General features: G+C 39.1%; 1 pseudogene across 1 annotated transcript; it reads right to left on the bottom strand.

Moving 5' to 3' along the window:
* Positions 1 to 11,902: 11,902 nt before the first annotated feature.
* LOC308702196 (vitellogenin-like) lies at positions 11,903 to 20,945 on the bottom strand (annotated as a pseudogene). The gene is made up of 33 exons: positions 20,906 to 20,945; positions 20,788 to 20,808; positions 20,551 to 20,702; positions 20,188 to 20,439; positions 19,952 to 20,113; positions 19,719 to 19,867; positions 19,455 to 19,605; positions 19,183 to 19,340; positions 19,056 to 19,110; positions 18,932 to 19,024; positions 18,622 to 18,839; positions 17,104 to 17,201; positions 16,854 to 16,978; positions 16,659 to 16,760; positions 16,427 to 16,546; positions 16,145 to 16,331; positions 15,950 to 16,052; positions 15,678 to 15,863; positions 15,467 to 15,578; positions 15,161 to 15,350; positions 14,813 to 15,078; positions 14,667 to 14,711; positions 14,465 to 14,542; positions 14,159 to 14,365; positions 13,913 to 14,055; positions 13,676 to 13,814; positions 13,461 to 13,590; positions 13,174 to 13,357; positions 12,986 to 13,080; positions 12,812 to 12,906; positions 12,546 to 12,711; positions 12,270 to 12,431; positions 11,903 to 12,006 (listed from the first exon to the last, which is right to left on the bottom strand). The product of its transcript is annotated as a vitellogenin-like (transcript).
* Positions 20,946 to 21,623: the final 678 nt, after the last annotated feature.

Below are 21,623 nucleotides of genomic sequence, written 5' to 3' on the forward strand. Positions count from 1 at the left end.
TTTATAATGATAATAATAAAAAAAATGCATCACGAGCAGAGAGCGCAGCCTCAAAAGTTAGTATGAATCATATAATCAGATTGATAAAACTCCTAGAGAAAACATTGAAGTCAGGTATTAAATTATGGTAATTGAAAACCTGACAACTAAAATTGAAATGAAATTTGAAAATGTTATAATTTCTTTAAGATAAAATAAGCAGAAGCAGTGTTACAGGATTAACAGTTGCTAAATGTAAAATACATGAGAAAGGCATTTGATTAAACAAAAGCTTGTTAACGTTGATTTCAAAAGATAAGCTTGTGATTTGGCTGAAACAAGTTGCTTATCTAAATCTGGCATGTGCTGTGATTGAAACTGCCACAGTTTCAGTGCAACAGAGACTCATTCTGAGTGGAAATTTGTAATGTCTGAATTACAAATACATGTAATTTATGGAAAAGATGCCTTAAGATGGGCTAGAGTTAAAGTCTGAAGTTAAAAGTTTATGAGAAATGCAGTGTACCAGTCCTGAATGCTTCAAGAGTCTCTCTCATTCAATGTCAGCTGAAAGCTGTTGTCTGAGCCTGTTTAAAGCACAGTGTTTCAGTTGAAAAGAAACATAGACATGGATGTTAAAAGAAATCATGCTACAAGGCAGTTCAGATTTCATACATTTAAAGGGAAATTTGTAAATGTAAAACTGAATGACTTTAAAGAAGTCTTAAAACTCCGGCTACAGATGTAACAATACACTGAATAGACGGTTGTGATGACTAAATTCATTGAGTATAATCTCAGTATTGCGATTTTGCTGATTTGAAGATGTTTAAAAGATTTAGGTGATTAAATACTGTTGTTATTAACCTGTCTCCCTGTGTTAACACTATTAGGCAGTCCAGAGTGCTCTGGTGACTCTTGAGTGTGCCTTTCCTAAGCTCCAGAACTGATTATGTTGAAGAAAATGGTCAAAGATTCTATTATGGGGAAGAGCGGTTACCATTGTGCACGAAGTGATATCACTCAAAGACGGGTAAGATTCTCTAGGGCCAGAGGTCAACCTAAGACAGAGGGTCACGCCGACACTGGGTATCTGCAGAATGGCGGTGTTTTATGTGAGTTGGGTATGAGAGTGGCGCTGATTGACTGAGTGGACACCAGCATCAGCAGATCATTGAGAGGCCAGATGGGCTGTGAGGAGTTACGGCATGTCTGACCCAGAAAATGTGAGTTCCTCTATATACCACTTGCAAGAAACCGCATTCATTGTATGGCTTGTTTTTCATTATGACAAGTGTTTGCAACCATGCCAGGGGACAACACCCTGATGAAGATTATAGATAAAGAGCTGATGGGAATGGGCTTTCAAGAGCCAGCTGAGACCGTGAGGTGATTGTCATTATTTGTTGTGGAGACAGTAACAAAACTTAATTTTTATCAGGAACATGATGTTGGTTGCCTTATGGGCAAGGGAAAATATTATAGAAGTTGATATTGAAATAATATGTCTTTAAGATATGTAAGAGATGTTTTGTAAGTTTTAAATCCTGAAGGTCATTAGACGTGGTGGTGGCTAAAGGTGAAGACAGCTTTTGTAGATTCAAGAAAAGTCTGGATAAAGGTTAATGGTCAAAGGTTATTGAAATGAATTTATTATTAGATTTTGTCTAAATTACAGTCTTAGGAGGCTGTTGAAAAGATTATTTGTTTATAGTGAGAGAGACTGCTTGAGTGAAGGAACGGATGGTATTCTGTCAGTCTTTCTGTTATCGGCATGCTAAAGCAAGCTGAAGCAAAATAATGATAATGAACCAAAACAACCCAGCTGACTTTTCTAAGAGAAAATGAATAATGAACAAACGTGCTTTGAAACTGGTAAAGATACCATGTAAGATTAGATAAAAGCTACAGGAAAATGAGAAGTTTAAAATCTTATTTAAAATTTAAATCTGTTTAGAGAAAAGATATGAATAAGAAATATGAGCGGTTCATAGTCAGGGATGAGTGTGAGTGTTAATTCATGTTTTGTACAGTATGTGTTAATTTAGGACAACTATTATGTCTGAATAGTGTGTATAATTTTGTCATTAACCTCTGGAAAGAGTGTTTTAGCATTATAGATGAGTTAAGGCAAATGACAAATTTGAAAGTAAGCTGAGGATTGTGAGTCAATCTGATGAGAAGGCAACACAGAACAGAATGAGCTTTAAGTTGATTGATCATCGAGCTCTGTCTATTAATTTTTATTTTGATCATTTATGATGTGCAGTAGATTTGAATTACTTTCTGGACAGATTTAAGTATTGATGTGTAAATTAGAATTGTGAGGTCGTAGATAGCCGTTAGTCATGTGTTGAGACAAAGTTATAGATTTGACAGTGACAGCAAAGTGACACTTTGGCTAAGTTAATATCAAATTGTTCAGAGATCCCCTCACATTTATGATTATTGTGAACAAAGGAAGGGAATATTGTTTTGACTGACATTGACACACCACGACCTGACCTGATAGAAACAATTGATGACTTTAAAAAATTTTCGTAGATGACAGTTACTTAAGAGACCAAACAATAGGCCTGAAAAGCAAGAAAGGTTGTGAGACTAGGGGCCGTTGCCTTAAAACAATTTGATAAGAAGATGAAATTGTGGCTTTAAGTAATATTTTTATTTCAGAGGCAGAGAAAGATGTCTAAAAGAAATTTGGCTTAAGGACAACGTTTGGGTTAGCAAACTTTATCCAAACAAATGTTACCAAATAAATATTAACAAATATTGCAGGTTTTCCTATAGCTCAAACAGTAGAGCGTTAGCGCTTGTAACGCCAAAGTCATGGGTTCAATTTCTGAGGGAAAGCAAGAACTGATAAGAATGTAAATGTGTACCTTGAAATGTAAGTCGCTTTGGATAAAAGCGTCTGATAAAAGTAAGAGAATTTTATTATGTTAAATTTATGCACGAGATGGGTGTCGTGCATCAAGAGGAGGATGAATATGCTCATGGCGGGAACAAGAGAACGCACAGTAAAACAACTGGTCAGATGAGTCTTTGAACTTTTTAGTATGGATAATAGGCCACAAACAAAGACATTTCGGCCTCACAGGTGGGAAAACAGTAAACCCAGGGGGGGAGGGCTAAACCCATTGTCTTCACAGCAGGCTGAGAGGTTATCTAGCTTTGACCTCATCGGTATATGAGGACAGTAAAAGTCCAGGAGGGGTTAGAAGAACTTTATTTGTCTTAACCAGCTAGATCTGGTTTACTAAGGGGTTCACATTTGCTGAAAGCCATCGCACAGGTGGGAAGATAAATGTTGGGAGGACATTGGGTTTAATTGTGTGCATTGTTTGTATTTTAAGTGTGCTAATAACAAGAATTGTTTCGACAGGAAACGCCGGAGCAGATGTGGCAGCACAGCAGACAAAAGAAAACTATGTGACAATAACCTCAACATTTGTTTTTCTTTACAGAAGATGCAGACTTTTGCGCATGGCATGAGCAAAGTGAAGAAACAGTGCCTAACCCTGTGTAATGCCTAACTTAAAATTTTCATTTTGCAGGATGTCAGGATGGATTGAACCAAACAGAACTGATTCTGTATTGTTTTGTTAACATGAGCAACATGGGTTGAATGTTTTTTTCAGGGGAACAAGGACCCTGAGTGCTATTCAATGAGCAAGAAATTATCCGGTGATATGTTTCAGGTTGAAAATTTCACAGGTCACACCAAAGGGACGACAAGACATGCGCTCACTAACAAAATCACTTAAGGCCTCCATTTGCAGGTGACTGTAGACAGTAAATGACTCATTCCAGTGGGGGTGCGATCGTGATCTAAGGGAAAATCTTGTAAGGATTTGAAAATGATTGAAGGGTGTTAGACCTGGGTCCAAGCATCTGACCTTAAACTATACCAACCAACATCAACAACCTCACACGACAGCGCAAAGAATAAAGTAGGGGATCAATGATATGTGCTAGAAACATATCTCCCCTGCCAACGTTAAAAAAAAAAAAAAAAAAATCCTCTCGACGGCATGCAAAGTGTCATATTGGTGAAGATGGAACGTCCATGAGGCAACGAGATGATCAACATATCTGGAGAAAATGTTGACCAATTAATGGTTGAAGAAAAGTTTTGTGATTTTATTTGATTGAATCAAATTAGGGCTTAGTATTGATATACATGAAGGGTATAACTGTTCTTGAATTAAGACTTGAATTAATTCTATTCTTAAAGATTTAATAGTATAATGGGTTTGATTAGAAAACAAGAGTGAATTTTTCTATGTTGTTTATCAGAGAATGATAAAGAGGAGGAATATTGTTGTGGAAAAATTCATCTTTTCTTTGTATTTTATTTTCAACGATTTAACAAACGAATGCCATGCGTTCTTTGGCTGTATTTTGAGTTTCTTTTATGATATTGATACAGCTGCAGGGTGTGTGTGTGAGAGATTTCAGAGGTAAGGAGATTCCCGTGCTGGGGAGGGGTCAAGGGGGGTCCCTTTTGTTCCTTGTGCTGTGAAGGGTGACAAGAGATAACACTATAAAAATGCTGGCCAACCTCAGCTCTGGGTCTCACTCCGCCTGCAGCTGGACTGTGGATGGACTGGGAACATTCTTGCAAGAATAAATATCTTTTAAGGACAACTTGAATCCTGATGTCTCTTATGCCTGATGCTGTTTTGTTAGTTACTTGTTTTTGCCTCAACATCATGTTTGCAAAACGCCCTTTTATACTTGCAGGTTGCACGTTAATCATTGACGTTAATGATTCACGGGCTGTCGCCGGTCAGCATGATTGCTGTGAGATGATATTTGATTTCAGACACCTGTCACGCCTGAGGCGTTCCCCATAGCGTCATTCTGACGTAGTGTAGAGTTCCCTTTCGAAAGGGAACATATATGATTTTATAAATGTTGCAATTAATTGCTTGTATGATTTTAATTACTCATTTTTTTAATGCAGCTGTTTATTCCCTGTGAACTCCATTGTTTTTGACATTGGCCTAATGCCTAGTGGATAGCATAGTTGATTTATTTACTGGAAAAGAAAGTCAGAAATTGCTTTGTTTTCATAGGGTCACTCAAGGTAAAGGGATCCACTGTCCTGTGGGTTGTGCTGTGTAGTTCAGTTCTATTGGATAGCCTAGTATCATTTGAAACACTTTGCTCTGCTTTTTTTTTTTGTAGCTTTTTGCTCTCAAAGTACACAATAGACAGATTTGGCATAAGACTATCAGTTTTATGTTAGGTCGCTCTGGCTAATGTCATCAAAACTTCTTAAAGTCAATATTAGTTTGAGGACCATGTCACAGTTTCACTTGAAATATTTTATAATTGGTCATTTTACAATGTTTTACTCTTAATACAAGTGATTTTCAGTATGAAAATTCTGAATTGCTCATGAAATATTTAGGACTGCGCATGTTTTTGTGGCTCCATCAACCACTCAGCATTGTCATGAGATGATTTACTTATGGCAAATTTTTTTGTGGCTCTAGAGCTGTTTGTTAAATAACAATCACACCTTACGCAATGAACCACTATGAGCAAAGATGGCAGATTTTTAACTAAAAATTCAAATCCTGTGCCAGCTAGGGATGCTCTGATTTAATTGACCAATGATCAAAAAGAGCTGATAAATGAATTTGATGCATGGTCTCTGAACTTCTCTGAACTTGCCCATTACGGAAACTAATCACGTCAATAACACATAAGGTGCAACACTCACATTGTGAAAGGGGTTGTGAATATGAAATGCTTGTGCAACCTTTGTGTCAGTCTCCATCAGGAGTAAGTTGCCAGAAATGTACAAGATTATTTTACAAATTACTCAGAAAGTTACTGTGAAATAATGTGAATTCATGCTGGCCCATATTTATTTATTTGTTTGTAAAATTTTCTGTGAATAAACAGCAAAATTATGCTAAAATCAGAGTAACAACATTTTTTCTGCACTTCTTAGAACGCTCAGGTTTTCCCAAAACAGCCTTGAGTTCACCGCGTCGCCCTGTCTTTTCAATCCTCAAGCAGCTTATACCCCGGGAATTATTGAAACGAGAAGCAGGTGTTAGACACTCTGAACTTGACCAAGGCTGCATTCCAGTCCAAAATTGTCATGCCCTTCACTCGCTAACTTCCCTCCGTCTAGTTCTCTTGGATGTACGTCATTGCTTACGTTGCACGAGTGCACTACTGCCGCTAACCCTTGATCAGTTGGAATAAGCTATGGAGTTGATTTATTATAAAAAAATAAAATTTACAGCGTAACTGAATTCACAGCGTAACTTTCGGTAATTATAGTGTACCTATAAAGTATTTGCATAAGGGAACAATATGTAAAGTTTGGGGAATAAAGGGGTAGCAACCAGGAGAATTAAAAATGATTAAGTATTATAGAACTAAGAGGTACTTATTATACTATTATGATACAACAATCTTACATTTGGGAGCAATTTAGGTACCTTTTTAATGGTGTACCAATGCATACTGTATAGGCATTTTAAATTTTACATATCTATGCATTTATACATTTTTTATAGCAAAAGTGCAGATGTTTAAGTTTGGGCTTACATGTTTCAAGGCAAGTAAAGCTAAAACTATTGCAATTTTTTTTTAAATACTGGGACATATACTCTTATTCCATGTAGTTACAGGGTAAGTGGTGCTTGTTACCCTCTTGTTTCATGTAGTTACAGGATAAGTGTGACATTGCGGGACGTAAATTAAAGTGGTGCTTGTTACCCTTTAGTTCCATGTAAGTACAATAAAATACACAATCTAATATCACTGACTCGGAAAACTTTATTTGAAAAACAACTTATTACAGTTGGTCTGAAGCGATAGTCTACAGTTTAAAAAGTTTAAAATATTGTAATTTTTCTTACAAACACCTATCGTTTCTCTTCAGAAGACATTGATCCATCCATTGGGGTAGCATGGATTACTGCATGTATTGCAGTATATGCTGTTTGATGCTCCAACTTTTAGGAACACATGAGCTTGCATTATATGTATTCCCAGAGATGTATTTTTTTATTTTTCTAAAAACCTTCATTTGTGTTAATCTGAAGGGAAGGGAAGTTGTATACATCTTGGATGGCATGAGGGTAAAAGATGAGTAAATGATGAGGACGTATTTCTGGGTGTATTGCATTTTCTTTTAATACAGAATACAGAATAGCAAGAGACATGATTTATTCTAAAGATTCATCAGTGGAAAGAAATAAAAAGAAGAAGAGGAACAAGAGGAAGAAGCCAAGCAAGAGAAAAAAGGGGGGGACAAAATGTTCTTCTAACTGTCAAGACTAAAGCATTTGAAAAAAATTGTTGATTAAAAAGAGCACTTTTAAATGAAAAAGATGTGTTGTAAATCTGTTTTGAATTCAATTGTTTTTCAAATAACTTACAGTTATAAACAGCTTACAGTATAAACAATTTAATTCTCCTGGTTGTTAACACCTTTATTCTCCAAAATATTATATATTTTTCCCTTATACTTACATGTAAGTACTTTATAGGTACACTATAATTAACGAAAGTTACACTTTAAAATCGATTTAATTACGTAGTACTTTCCGGGCTGTGATCTAAAGCGTTACCAAAAATTCCCTTTAAGAATTTGTTAAATGCAGCATGCAAATGTATGTTGGTGTGTTTAGGTTGTTTTAAATAAAAAAATATATATATATAATTAATATATCATAAAGTTGTTTGTTGTGGTGGTAATTAGACAAGATCTGTGGTGACATCACAATCGTACTGCATTGTGGGACATATAGGTGCCTGAAGTATACATATGTAAACTCGCTCCCTCTGTCAAAATCGAGGGAACGAGGGTCTGTCCATATAAACTTCCCGCACTTCAAAATGGTGGCAGGAATTCCCCCGAGGGGAAGTGCTTAGGGAAGTTCGCAAATGCGTGTCTAAAAGTGGACTGGAACACAGCCCAGTACTTGCCCCGCGCTCGTCTCCTGGCTTGCTCCACAGACTTAGAATATTAAATATGCTAATTGGCTGATTTTAAGGTAGTCAAACTATTTTAAGCATGAATATCAAGATTTTATTGTAGCAATATTTAAGCATGAAGATTTGCCAGTAACTTATTCCAAATTCATAACTGTTTGTAGATGGATCTTTCACAATAGTGAAGCATCTGCTAAGATACTGTACAACTTTGAAAGATGTGATCTTGCATCTTGTCATCTTGCAAAAAAATAAATGTTTTTTTATAAGCAACTCCTAATGCATAATACAGAATGATGTTTGTGTAACATGTATGTTCGGTTATGTTATGCTGTGTTTTGGTTCTGTTTTCCCTGTGCAACGCCTGTGTTCCCTAGTTAGTTTCCTTGTTTGTTGAATAGTTCCATACACCTGTGTCTTCACACTGATTACCTTTCCCCATGTATTTAAGCCCTGAGTTCTTTCTGTTCCTTCTGGTGGTTTGTGGTTGAAGTTTTTCCTCCCATGAACTCTTTTGAACTCTCTAATACACTTTCACACAGGGTACTACTGCTGACCTTGCATACTATCTCTTATTGCAGGCAAAAGATGACTTGATCACTGGCTTTTCTTTACAAAGAACAATTGAAATAAAACTCAAGGAACTAAGCATATTTGTCTTGTCTTTTATTAAACATTTAATGAAATGTTTTTTTTAGGTTTAAAATAAAATGCACAGACAGACCCTGCTTGGGTTTGAAATGAAAAGCACATGTAGGAGATTGATTACCCAATGGTAAGTAATTAAGAGAAACGGCTCATTTAGATAATACTATATCTAAGGCTTTTTCCACAATTCTACAAACTTTTCAGACTAGTGATTGCTCATTTATTTTCTGTGCAAGTGGATGTCTTAATATTCAGTATCTGATAGTGTATGCCCCTTATGTTTTCACGAGTTCACACTTACATATAATTTGAAGGGGTAAGGTTTAATGCATATTTGGTGTGCTGTCCGGAGGGAGGGCTCCGAGCTCGGAGTTCGGCCCGAACCCAGAGTACTCCCCCCAAAAGGCTAAAGAGCAGAGGACAGCCGCCGGACTAAAGACCCCCCAAATGAGTGCCGAGTTAGGCGGGCTGGCATCTCGAGAAGGGGCCTGGATGCTTGACCGGGGAAGCCCGTAATGGTGGCTCACTGCCTGGACTGACGGCCCCTGTTGGTCTGCGAACGGGGAGCGGTTGTAGTTTTACAATGACCGATCGGTAGGATTTGCGCTAAGCCCAAATGCTCGCTGGACAGAGAGAGGAAAGAGGAAACAGGAAAATGAGTGCTTGCCCGGGAGATTTTCTCACACTGCATCCGCTGTGAGACCAAATGCTCGCTGGATGAAAGAGACAACGTAAGGGCTCTACTGGGAAAGTTCTCACTCCGTCCACTGGGAGACCAATGCTCACTGGACGGAAAGGAAACAGGAAAATGAGTGCTTGCCCAGGAGATTTTCTCACACTGCATCGCTGGATGAAAGAGAAAACGTAAGTCCTGTACTGGGAAAGTTCTCACTCCGTCCACTGTGAGACCAATGCTCGCTGGACGGAAAGAGGAAGCGGAAAAGAGGAAAATGAGTGCTTGCCCAGGAGATTTTCTCACACTGCATCCGCTGTGAGACCAAATGCTCGCTGGATGAAAGAGAAAACGTAAGTGCTCTACTGGGAAAGTTCTCACTCCGTCCTCTGGGAGACCAATGCTCGCTGGACAGAAAGAGGAGACAGGAAAATGAGTTCTTGCCTGGGAGATTTTCTCACACTGCATCCGCTGTGAGACCAAATGCTCACTGGATGAAAGAGAAAACGTAAGTGCTCTACTGGGAAAGTTCTCACTCCGTCCTCTGGGAGACCAATGCTCGCTGGACAGAAAGAGGAGACAGGAAAATGAGTTCTTGCCTGGGAGATTTTCTCACACTGCATCCGCTGTGAGACCAAATGCTCGCTGGATGAAAGAGAAAACGTAAGTGCTCTACTGGGAAAGTTCTCACTCCGTCCTCTGGGAGACCAATGCTCGCTGGACAGAAAGAGGAGACAGGAAAATAAGTTCTTGCCCGGGAGATTTTCTCACACTGCATCCGCTGTGAGACCAAATGCTCGCTGGATGAAAGAGAAAACGTAAGTGCTCTACTGGGAAAGTTCTCACTCCGTCCGCTGTGAGACCAATGCTCGCTGGACAGAAAGAGGAGACAGGAAAGAAGAGAAAGAGGAGATTGAGTGCTCTTTTATAGAGAAGTACTACAGAAGAGACATCACTGCTGCGGCAGTAGAAAAAATTAGCTGGAGAAACAGAGCTCCTGTGGGAGCATAGGAGACATCACTGCTGCGGCAGTGGAGAAGATTAGCCAGAGTAAAAGAGCTTCAGTGGGAGCATAGGAGACATCACTGCTGTGGCAGTGGAGAAGATTAGCCAGAGTAAAAGAGTTCCTGTGGGTGCAGAGGAGACATCACTGCTGTGGCAGTGGAGACATTAGCCAGAGTAAAAGAGCTCCAGTGGGAGCAGAGGAGACATCACTGCTGTGGCAGTGGAGAAGATTAGCCAGAGAAACAGAGCTCTAGTGAGAGCTGAGGAGACATTACTGTTGCAATATTAAAGAAAATTTTGCCAGAGAAATTGAGCTCCTCCAGGACCAGAGGAGACATCACTGCTGCAGCAGTGGATAAACTTACCTGGAGAAACTGAGCTCCTGCGGTGTGTGGCTGAACAAAGGGAGGAGGAGAGTGGGGCTTAGCGGGCCGACGCTCGTCTTCTTGTGCTTTAGATCAAAGACGCGAGAAAAAGGAGGCGAAATGAAATCCTTGCAGGATTATGCACATTGAAGTTTAAGTGACCGAGCAAAGATAACAGTTTGCGTTTAGAACAATTTTGATTGTCTGAAGTTTATTTAGTTAAGTACAAAAGAGACGGTTTATGGTAAAAGACGAAGCTTGCATAAATGCAGGCATCTTGTATTTATTTAACTGTGTTTCAATTAAGGATTACTAAACTCTTGGCATGAAACACATTGCTTGTATAGCCTACACTTTTTTTTTTTTTACAATTTAAAACGTGCATTCCCCCCATCAAATTTGTATACAGATGGCATGACTGGCTCTGACTCAAACAACTGAAGCAATGCCAAACTCAACCAAGACAGACACGAGAAGGGCGAGCTGAGCACTCACTGAGTTGACCCGACAAACGTTGAGTAAGACTGGCCGGGACTGAATCTGCGGCGCGGCACGGCGCGGCGCGGCTTACTTTAGGGCCTGCTGTAGCGGCCTGACGAAGAAGGAAGACCCTTTCCCTCGCGTGAAGAGGGCGGCATTGCCTTACTAACCATTTCTCTATGGCGGGAATTATTGTATGGACCGGTGTAGAGAAATACGCGGAAGGAGATCGCGGATGTTTCGCCCGCGGTTATGATCCCATTTGTTAAGCCTGACGCCCGCGAGATTACATCAGAGGATTGCGGCAGAGGTTCCTCAAAGACGAGAGATTATTCATCGGACGGGAATTGCTCGATTCAGACCTGTTAGGACGATACTGTCGGGCTACATGCTGCAAAACTGTCAATGGAATGAGGTGAGACTGCTGAGTATATATACACCACTTACCATTGATTGCTGAGTGCTCTTCACTTGTGTTAATTATCTGAATGTGCTCCTCCCGAACCTTGTTAATAAAACATCATTTATTTTCATTCATCTTAAAATATCATAACTATCTGTCATTGAAAAACCCTTTGGTTGTATCTAACCCCCACCCAGTACCTATGTCTGTTACAGCAGAAGTAGACAACAATAGGAAGTAGTGCTCCAGTTGTTAAATAAAGAAAAAAAAAATCAGCAGCAGACAAATTTTAAGAATGCTCATTCAGATTTATTGAAATTAAGGCATTAATGTACAGTAGATTCAAATATTTTGCATTAAGTTCTGCTTTGTGAATTGGGTTTAAGCACACTGCTCAGTGCAGCGACAGGCCACATGAGCATCTGTAGTCTCTCTCACGTCTACACTCTTCTCATAGATTCCATCAAACATGTTGAGGTTGGAGTCTGTAACACAGGATATAAAAATGTAAGTGACATTCAGATACTAAAATGTAACATTTTCCCATTCAGACAATGTTACGTTAATCACTTGCAGATTGTTCAGCCTATGTAGTTCATGGTAATATTATTAAATGTCAGTGTTTGATTTTAAGATGTAAAATCTGCTTTCTCAAGCAAAACCACATGAGAATTCCTGGATTGAGTCATATCAGTCTTCAAACAAGTAAGATTAATGATTAATTAAGACAAGTAATGAAATCACTTACCAGTGGACAGGCAGTGGTATCCAATAGTGACAGGGACGGTTCTGATTGGTGCACAGCCTGACAGACAGCGCAGCACAGGCTCAACAGAGTAGCATTTCGATTCCTGTCCATTCAAAATCACTTGCTTCTCCAACTTCACAGATTCAAGTTTCATGCGGCATTCTGACAAATATATGAATATAATATACAATATATCATGTGAATATAATATATAACAAATAATAGGAAAAATATTTGTTGTTTAAAAACGTCTTTCAAACATCAGACAAATCTTACGGCTGGCATCACGGCAGCTCTCAGCAGGAAGCACCCATGAGTGGGCAAAGCTGACTAAGTTCTTGGTCAGGTATCCACTGGGCGTAGTGTATTCCTGTTTGATCTCTCCATCAGCCTTTCCACAGAGGCCACATGTCTGTCCCTTCATCCAGTCTGCAACTTGAATCTGTAAATGAAAATGTATGTCAGGAATAATCGAACTCTGGATGATGCATTTTTGCTGCACAAATTCAGGAGCTGATAAATACTCTTTAACATGCAGTCACCTTCCATTGACCACTGGCAAAGTAGACTTACTGAAGCCCGTGACTATTAGCATAAAGTGACAAACCATCATCCTTCTTCCTGATTTGGATGGAGCCTAAACCAGAAGTGCATTTTAATTTATATTAGCAAAAGATATTATGTGAATTAAGTCGAAGAGACCACATGGAACCTACCTGAGGGATGCTGATAGGGAAGACTGCTGATGGGAACTTCCATTCCGTTAACTTTAACTTTTGCATCAGTGCCCAAAGAATAGTACTCTACATCACTGTTAAAGACAGGTGATCAACTCAGTACAGTGGTAGTAAAATTATAATCACAGTAAATAAACCTGCAGATTAAATGGATGATATCAGCTTACATATCAGCAAGTTTAATGTTCAGGCGTTTTTTTTCAGACTGTTCATCCTTCTTCAACAGAACAACAAATTTCAACTCAGGTGTGCAATCCTGGGTTAAGACTTGGCTGCAGGAAATGGGCATTTCGATCTTGTACCTCCTGTTGTTGAAGGTGGTGATTGTGTCCTGCATCATACTGCACTGAGCTAAAAAATAAAAGAAAAAGATAAATCAAAGATAAAACAAGCAACTGTGTGGTTTCTGATTATATTTAACTCAATTCCTGTATGTCATATCACTGATTTGTACCTGTGGTGTAATCATAGATATAGTTCTGGGCTCTGAACAGAAAGTCCTGATTAATGTGAATAGAAAGAGTTCCATCTGGATTGATGGGAACAGTGACAGGGAGAGGAATATCCATCCTTGACAGAGTCATCTAGAGTAGAAAATAGTTACAGTAGTTGCCTTTTCTTTCTTTTCTCTTTGAATGAGTCGTAGTTTAAATATTACTGGCCAGTCACCTCTGGAATCCTAGCAATGACATTCAAGGTCCTCTTAGTTGGCAGGGCCACAGTCAGTTCAATCTCTTTCTCACTGTTCGTGGCTCTTTCTAACCTGAATCCCGTCTGCAAAGCTGCCACAGGGATGTGTTTAGACAGCCTGTTTGAAATATATGATAAATGATAAATAAGGAAAAAGTTTTCAAAACATAACATTTCTACAGTTACCACAAAACAGTTCATGATCATTGTGTTTACTTTTTGGCATAGGTGATGGCAATAACTGGAAGCCTTTCAAATTCCCACTCTAGACGTGCAGCAGGGAATTCTCCAAGGATTCCAGCCTCAGCTTTAGTAATGACTGCATATTGTTTACACTCTGCACCCCAAGCAACCTTGCTCTGAAGAAGAAAATGTATGTACAATTCAGACCAGTAGAACATCAAGGACAGAATTAGACAATTGTGACATTTTGGCAAACTTCATCCTCAGCTCTGATCTTACAGTGACTTTGTGCTTGCTCAGCAGGACACCATCAGCACACAACTTCCAGTTGTCATTCTCAGCGATGGAGGAAACAACGAGCTGCACTCTAGCAGTTGGCTTGTCAAAGAAAGCAGCAAGCTGGTAACCCAACAACTTGTGGTCCACTCTAACAACACGGGCAATGGCAGCAAAAACAGGTGGAACAGCATCCCCAAGATATTTAGCCTGAACGAATGAACAAGCATTTAAGCAAATCATTCAAGACGTGTGAAATTCCTTTGTATGTTTTGTTATAGACAAATCAAATCACAGAAATTGGTTCACCTGTTTCTGGATATACTCAAAGCTAGATGCTGTGCTTCCACTTCTTACTGCCTTTGAGGCACCATGGTGTGCCATGAACTGCAAGCAAAGTTTTTGTATAGCACTAACTGTACTGGAAGGAACTCAATCTCTCCATATATAATAATTTGTTAATGTAAAAACTTTAGAAAGCAATGAGCAAAAAGTATTCCTTAGTAATTACCTGATCTTTGTGGAATTTCTTGAAGGGCTCCATGTGATTGACAGCCTGAGAACCCATAAGAAAGAAATGAGAATTAATAAAAATATGAGAGATTGATGATATAAATGCCAGCTACCAAGCCATCAAACAAGATCCCATGTCCTCACCTCAGTCACACGAGAGCTGGACATGGAGGAGCTTGAACTGCTGCTGCTCCTGCTCCTGCTCCTGCTCCTGCGGCTGCTACTGCTGCTTTCAGAAGAGACGGGTGCATTTTTGTCTTCAGTCTCCAGGATTTCCCTCAGTTTCAACAGGAAGGCCTTTCCTTCTGGAGTACCCTCATCAATAAGGCTGATTTGCTTAAGGAGCCTCTCAGCAGCTCTAGGACCAACTTGGATTTCAAGCTCCAGTCTTTCAACTGCAGGACCTTCAGCTAAAGCCAAAATGACAAAACTGATTACTATTTTATCTGAATATACATCATGCCTGCTAAAGTAATTTTGTTTTGGAAATACCTCTTGCCAGTGCAGCACGGGCTGAGTGCTGTCCAATTATGTAGAAGAGAGGAGAATTTCTGATAAAAGCAGCATTGTGAGAGTGCACCTCAATGCACCCCTTGATTTCAATGTATGGGACAGCAAGACAGAGAGTCTTGTTAAATGGAACAGCAGCTCTCACGGGAGTCTCCTCTGGTATTTCAGAGGACTGAAAAGAATAATTAAATATTATAACAAGCCTTGCTATATTAAAACTTGAAACTTGAAGCAAATTAATGCTCTGCATACTAAAACATATTCATTATATGTGTGTTCAAAACTTACCAAATACTCAGCAGGAGTCTGGGCATTCTGCATGGCCAACTCGGGTACTAAGGGAACAATCCTCTCAGCGTTGGGCTCTTCAATGTTTCTTGCCACAGCAAGAGTCTCAAAACTTTCAGAACAAGGAAACATTGGAAGAAACTGTTGTTCCTTTTTTGGGGTAATTCATTAAACATTTTTGATACACTGACAAGACTAAAGATTTCAATACCTCACATCAGCAATGTGTTCAGGAAGATCAACAGGCAGAACCTCCACCTTGTAGTTGCCCTTGAGAATGTCTGCTCTTGCAGCCACTTTGCCAGGGGCAATTATACGGATTTCTCCTTTTGCCATAACAGCAGCTTGGATCAAGGCAGTGTTCACTCCCATCACAGCAAATTTCTGCACAGCAATACTGAAACAAGAATAAGGGAGGTTATGTTTTTTAAAGGCATTGTTGTATATGTTACTTCTTAGCTTCATGTTTTTTTTAAAGTGTACCTTGGTCTAGCTTCAACTTGGAGTTGAACATCAGTCTTCTTGAGCTGCTCAAGAGTCATAGTCTCAATCTCCTCAGGGAGAGGAGGTGTAATGGTGGCTTTAACTAGAAGGTTGAACAAAGGAATATAAAACAAAGAAGTAATCTCATTTCAAATGAAAGAACACTAAAAATTCTAAGAGAGAAAATTTTTTTACCATTGAGACTTGCAGCTGCAACAACAGCGGAGTACAAACTGAGCTCCATGGGCAAACCAACTGTTGTTGGAAAGATAAGACGCACTTCAGCTATAAGCAGGGGTTTGGCACGCTGCCAGACAATTCCTTCCTGCAAAGCTTTAAGGGCACTCTTCAACAGTTCACATGGTTTGGGTCCAGTGGCAAGCTGGGGATTTTATGAAAAGACAAAATAAATCTAACAAGAATTGCGGAAATATATCAAGTAATAAGTAACAGGATACATGAACTTGAACTCAATACCGGTATTGCTTGTTCAATGATGGTCCTGTCAATACTGGCGAAAGCCAATTCCTGTCCAAACACTTTTACATATGCTGAAGCCAGTGGCTGATTGGTTGGCAGAGCCTTCCAGTTTATGAGCTGAAAATGTAAACAACAGAAATCATGTTTTTTTTTTTATATATATATATATATATATTTTATATGGCATGTCTTAAATTTAATAGCATACAATAAAATACAAATAACTTACGGCTCTCAGGGTGCGCTTGATCTTTGTGATACGGTCAACACTTTCATCTGCAGCAGGAGATTTCAGAAGAGCTTCTTGGATTCCTTCAGTTCTCACACCGACCTGTTTGAGAGAATCAACTGAGTGAAGACTGAAAATATTTTACAACCATGAATCAGATTTAAAAAAAAGAGGTAGTAGTCTTGCTTGTCCCACCTCAAGAACATCAGCAGCAGCTCCAGCCAGGTAAGCACGTGCTTTAGCGATAACAGCTCTGGGCAGGATGGTTGCGACATCATTGATCATGTAGTCACTACCAGCAGCTCCAATCATAAAAGGAGCTGCACAGGGACAGAGGTAAGAATCCAATTAATGTGATTTTTTTGTATGTCAAGAGAATTTTTTACACATTTTAAGAAATACCCAAGACTGATTTTAGCTCTCTTATAAAAATGGCTAGACTCACTATGATAGAAGTCCAGCTGAATGGCTCTGCTGAAACGGAAGCTAAGCCTGTCCAGTTTGCGACTCATGAGCTTGATGGCAACATTAGCTGCACCCGCACTGAAATGGACAACCATGATTACTAGGGGTGTGACGAGACGCTTACTCCACGAGACGAGACGAGACGAGACGAGACGAGACACGAGATTGGGTTCACGAGAACGAGACAAGACGAGATTTTTACACAATTTTTAAGAAATCCTCAATGATGAAATATATGAATGGAAAATAGTCTTTTATTCAACTGAAAATCAAAAAATGCAAAACAATATAAGTTTATTTTGAAATCAACTTGTAATGAATGTTATTTTACTTCTATTTTAATGAATTCTATGCAGTAAAGGACATGCAAACACTGCAAAATGTTTTGCTATAAACTCTACTGTCTGGCTTGTCCGCTGTACGATTTCACATGAGAAATCTAACTCCTTTCCACAAATCGAACATAAAGAAAAATAAAACAGTATAAATAAAATAAATATAAATAACTGAAATAACACTTTAAATGCAAACAGTAGGCTAAGTGTGTAGGCCTATCCATAATCAAAGTACTGCTCTCTCAAAACTACAAGTTCAAACAGAAACATTTTTTTTTTCAAGCATGAAAAAGAGATAAATTAACTACACAGAACAGACTAAGATTATGGTCATGTTCTTTTTCAAGAATATAAGCATGTCGACGATTTCTGCCAGCAGTTGAGACCTTCGGTCAGTAGCTAACTAGGGCTGCACGATATGAGGAAAAGCTGTGATGTGCGATAACATTGTTTAATATTGCGATGTCGATATGACTTGTGATATGTGAATGTTAGCTATACTGTTCCCATGTCTTAGTGCTTTAATAGGTTCTTTGCGCGATAGGTCAAATGTTTATTACCTGCCTGGTTCAGATTACACTATTTTAGCGCGATTTTGGCACGATCCGTTTCGTGGAGATTCGTAAAGGACAACGGGCGTTGGGACGCAAGATTCGATCGTTTCATTTCGAATAGTGTGTCATAGTGGGCGACAACCTACGCGTCTTTGATGCTTCAGGACATCACGACAGAAAGACTAGCATGTTTAATTTTAACGGTCCTCCATGACGGGTTGAGTGTGAGCGAGAGTGAGTGTGCGTGAGTGAGCCCGCCAGTGAGCGTGTGTGTGTGTGTGTGTGTGTGTTCGCGTGCGAGTGAGTGAGCGAGGGACAGTGAGTGTGTGTGTGTGCGCGGAGTGTGTGTGTGATTGGCCCGGCACACAAATGATTTAAAAGTGGCAGGGGCATCTTCAATAGGCTACTAATTTCACCCTCATGCTCCATCACACTGACATCACAACAACTCACGAGACAAAGTTTTACCCCGACGAGAAATCTCGTCGCGTTTTAATCTCGCGAGATCTCGTAACACGAGATCTCGTCACACCCCTAATGATTACCTCTGGCTTGTGCTCAAATGGTGTGATAAATTAAAATATATGAAAAATTATTTGTTATTCTTACACAGCTGCCATATCAGGTGCAGTGATTCTGGTCAAGGACTTGATGTGGGAATAGGCAAAGCTTGCAACCTGCATGTTAGTCTCAGTCTTCAAGGCACCAGCAAGATTGGAGACGAGAGCCACTGAGGGCTTGGACTCAAACAACACAATACAAGCAACCATACGCACTTCAGGGTGGAGAGCCCTGTCCAATACAAGCTGCAGGGCCACTGGCTGAACCTGAGGCAGAAAACAAGGTTGGTATATTATTGAAGGAAAATATGCACAATCATCTTTTACAGCAGTTAATTTCTACAATGTCTGGCACTTACTAGTTTGTAATCTTTCTTGGCAATGTTCCTCAGGGCCAAGATGGCATCAACCTGGACTCTAATGGGCAAAGCAGCAGCTGTAGTTTTTAGTTCAGGTAGGATACATCAGATACTTCTCCTTGATGAATTTTACAATGACTGGTGTGCCAACAGCAGGAAGAGCATCCAGAAGCCAGCGCCTAACAGATTCATTGTTTTAACATTTTTAATGTTTAACTATATTGCTGCTAACATTTTTTACAATATTCTACCTGTAAACTGGTTTGTCCTTGAACTCAGCCAAGATAGCCTCAATATTCTCCAAGGTGGCAGCACGCAGGAGCTGGACAAGCTCAACAAACCTTAGAGGAGCATCATCATGGACCATGGCCACATTATTTTCCACCAAGTGCTTCAGGACGTCGACAATCTAGTAAGAGTAAAGGTAATGTTCATGCATCAAGTCTTGACAGTTCAATGTGGATGCATTTTGTTATAATTTAGAGCTTTAATGCAATAAAGGTAAATTAATGTACACCTTTACCTGTGCTTGTGCATCACTGATCTTCAGGAGTTGAATGGGGGTCTGAAGAATCTCAGTTGCAAACTCATACTGCAGGGATCCACGGGCCAAGTAATCAGCTTTGATTGGAACAACAGGGGTTTTCTGAATCTCTTCAAATGCCAAGGTTTGTCTGTAACAATATATATATATTTATTTCTGTACCTTCACTTTTTAAAAAATAATGAAATATGTGAAGTATTACTTCATATTTTTAGGAGAAATCTCACAGAGGATCAATCTTACTTTGCTTCCATCTGGGCAGCACCATGGATCTCATTGAAGGGTGAAAACTGATGCACTTCCTCAACTGTTGCTTCAGTGATCAGTACACCGGCGGCAGATGGTTTCATGATGTAGTTGTAAGATGCAGTTTCAATCAGACTCTTGACCCTCTGTTGGGAGAAAAGTATGTGACCATTTGACTCTTGGCATTTTCATTAGTAAATATTTCAATTCTTTCCAGTCTTCTTCATTACCTTTGTGCATTCAGCACACCTCTCAGTGTATGCCAAACCGATGTCCTTCATGATTCTCTCCTGACAGTGGCTCAGATCCTTAGACTTGGTGACAATAACGTGGTTGGCCTTTGGATCTTCACTGATGATGTAGTGGGTCCTGCACACTCCCTGAACTCCAGCCTTGAGGGACAAGTCAAAGAATTAGATTGCAGAACTCAAAATAGATCAAAAATGTACCAGGATAATTTTCTCACCTCTTGAAGTTCATAGATGTTCTGGGTCTTCTTGAGGTTGAGCTGAAGGATGTTGAGGATTCCTCTGTGCAGGTTCAGTACTGTAGGGGAGACTCCTGCAGGGGCGAATACCTTTCCAACCACACCATTAGCATACTCAAACTTGATGGGAATCTGAAGCTGTGCAGCCAGAGCTGAGGTGAGCTTAGTGGCAGGAACAAATGGATCATTGGGCCAAATGCCAGCATACTCGTGGAGTAGAGGATCCATGAGCTGTAAGGGAACATTTCACTTAAAATTTTGTACCATTGCTTGTAGCAGGGACTTTTTTGGTGTTGTTGTGTTTTACCTTGAAATTTTAAATAATTTTTTAATACTCATTACCTTCATCATGAAGGTGTTCTCTGTCACGGCACTGAGGTGAACCTTGCTGCTGACTTTTATTCCTGCTCTGGCCAGACCTTCTTGAGGAAGACCTCCCAAGAGCAGAGCCTCATACTTGTACACATAGGTCTTATCAGGGGCAAACTCAGGAACTGAAACATAATTATATATATTTTAGTTTATTGTAGAATAAATTTGTCGCTTAAAAGAAAATGTAACTTTCAAATTAACACTTACCAAGGTTAATCTCTTGACTCGCTGAAAGAAACAATATAGACAATGAGACAAAACTCTAAAAAACAAAGTTTTTGCATTTAATTTTTTTTTCTAACAATGAATTTCATAGTTTTCTTACCCACAAAGGCCAGAGTCAAGGCAAGCAAAACAGCTCTCATGGCTGGTGGTTTGTGAAGATTTCAAGAAAATAAAAGACTTTTATAGTTTTTTATTTTTGCTGACTAAATGTTAATTCTAAAATAATGATTAACAAATGTTAACAAATGCTTTGGCTGGTGAGATGATAAGTAGATATCAATTAGAGTTTAGGTTACCCTGGCCTCTCATCCATAGGCCAAAGTCCACAGTGAAATGCTTATTATTATTATTATTATTATATATATTCATTTATTGAAAGATTGTATAGAATACTTCCATTTTTTCTGTGAAAAATAGTTTGGAATACTTTCACTTTTACTTAAATTTAACAATGCAATATAATAAACTTAAAACTACGTTTAGTACATCAGTCAAAGGAAGCCATGAATAGATACAGTACTTTCAAAATAGGTGAAAGGGCAATGTCATGTCATTTGCATCAAACAATTTTGACTTGAAACAGAGTAAACAAATCAAGATGTCATGGTCAATGATTCTAATATTGATAAACAACCAAATCACATATGGTTATCATCTAATATTTATGCATATGGCAATATTTAATAAGAGTTCACAAAACATCAAAAGTGAACTTCTGTAGACATTATATAATTATTATATGTTTTTTGTATCTCAATAATGGGAAAGATGCAGTGAAGGCTCCTTTAAAGCAATGGGCAAAAGTATTAAAAGAAAAG

This window comes from Scardinius erythrophthalmus (assembly GCF_964197995.2).
Source record: "Scardinius erythrophthalmus genome assembly, chromosome: 14".
Classification (NCBI taxonomy): Eukaryota; Metazoa; Chordata; class Actinopteri; order Cypriniformes; family Leuciscidae; genus Scardinius; species Scardinius erythrophthalmus.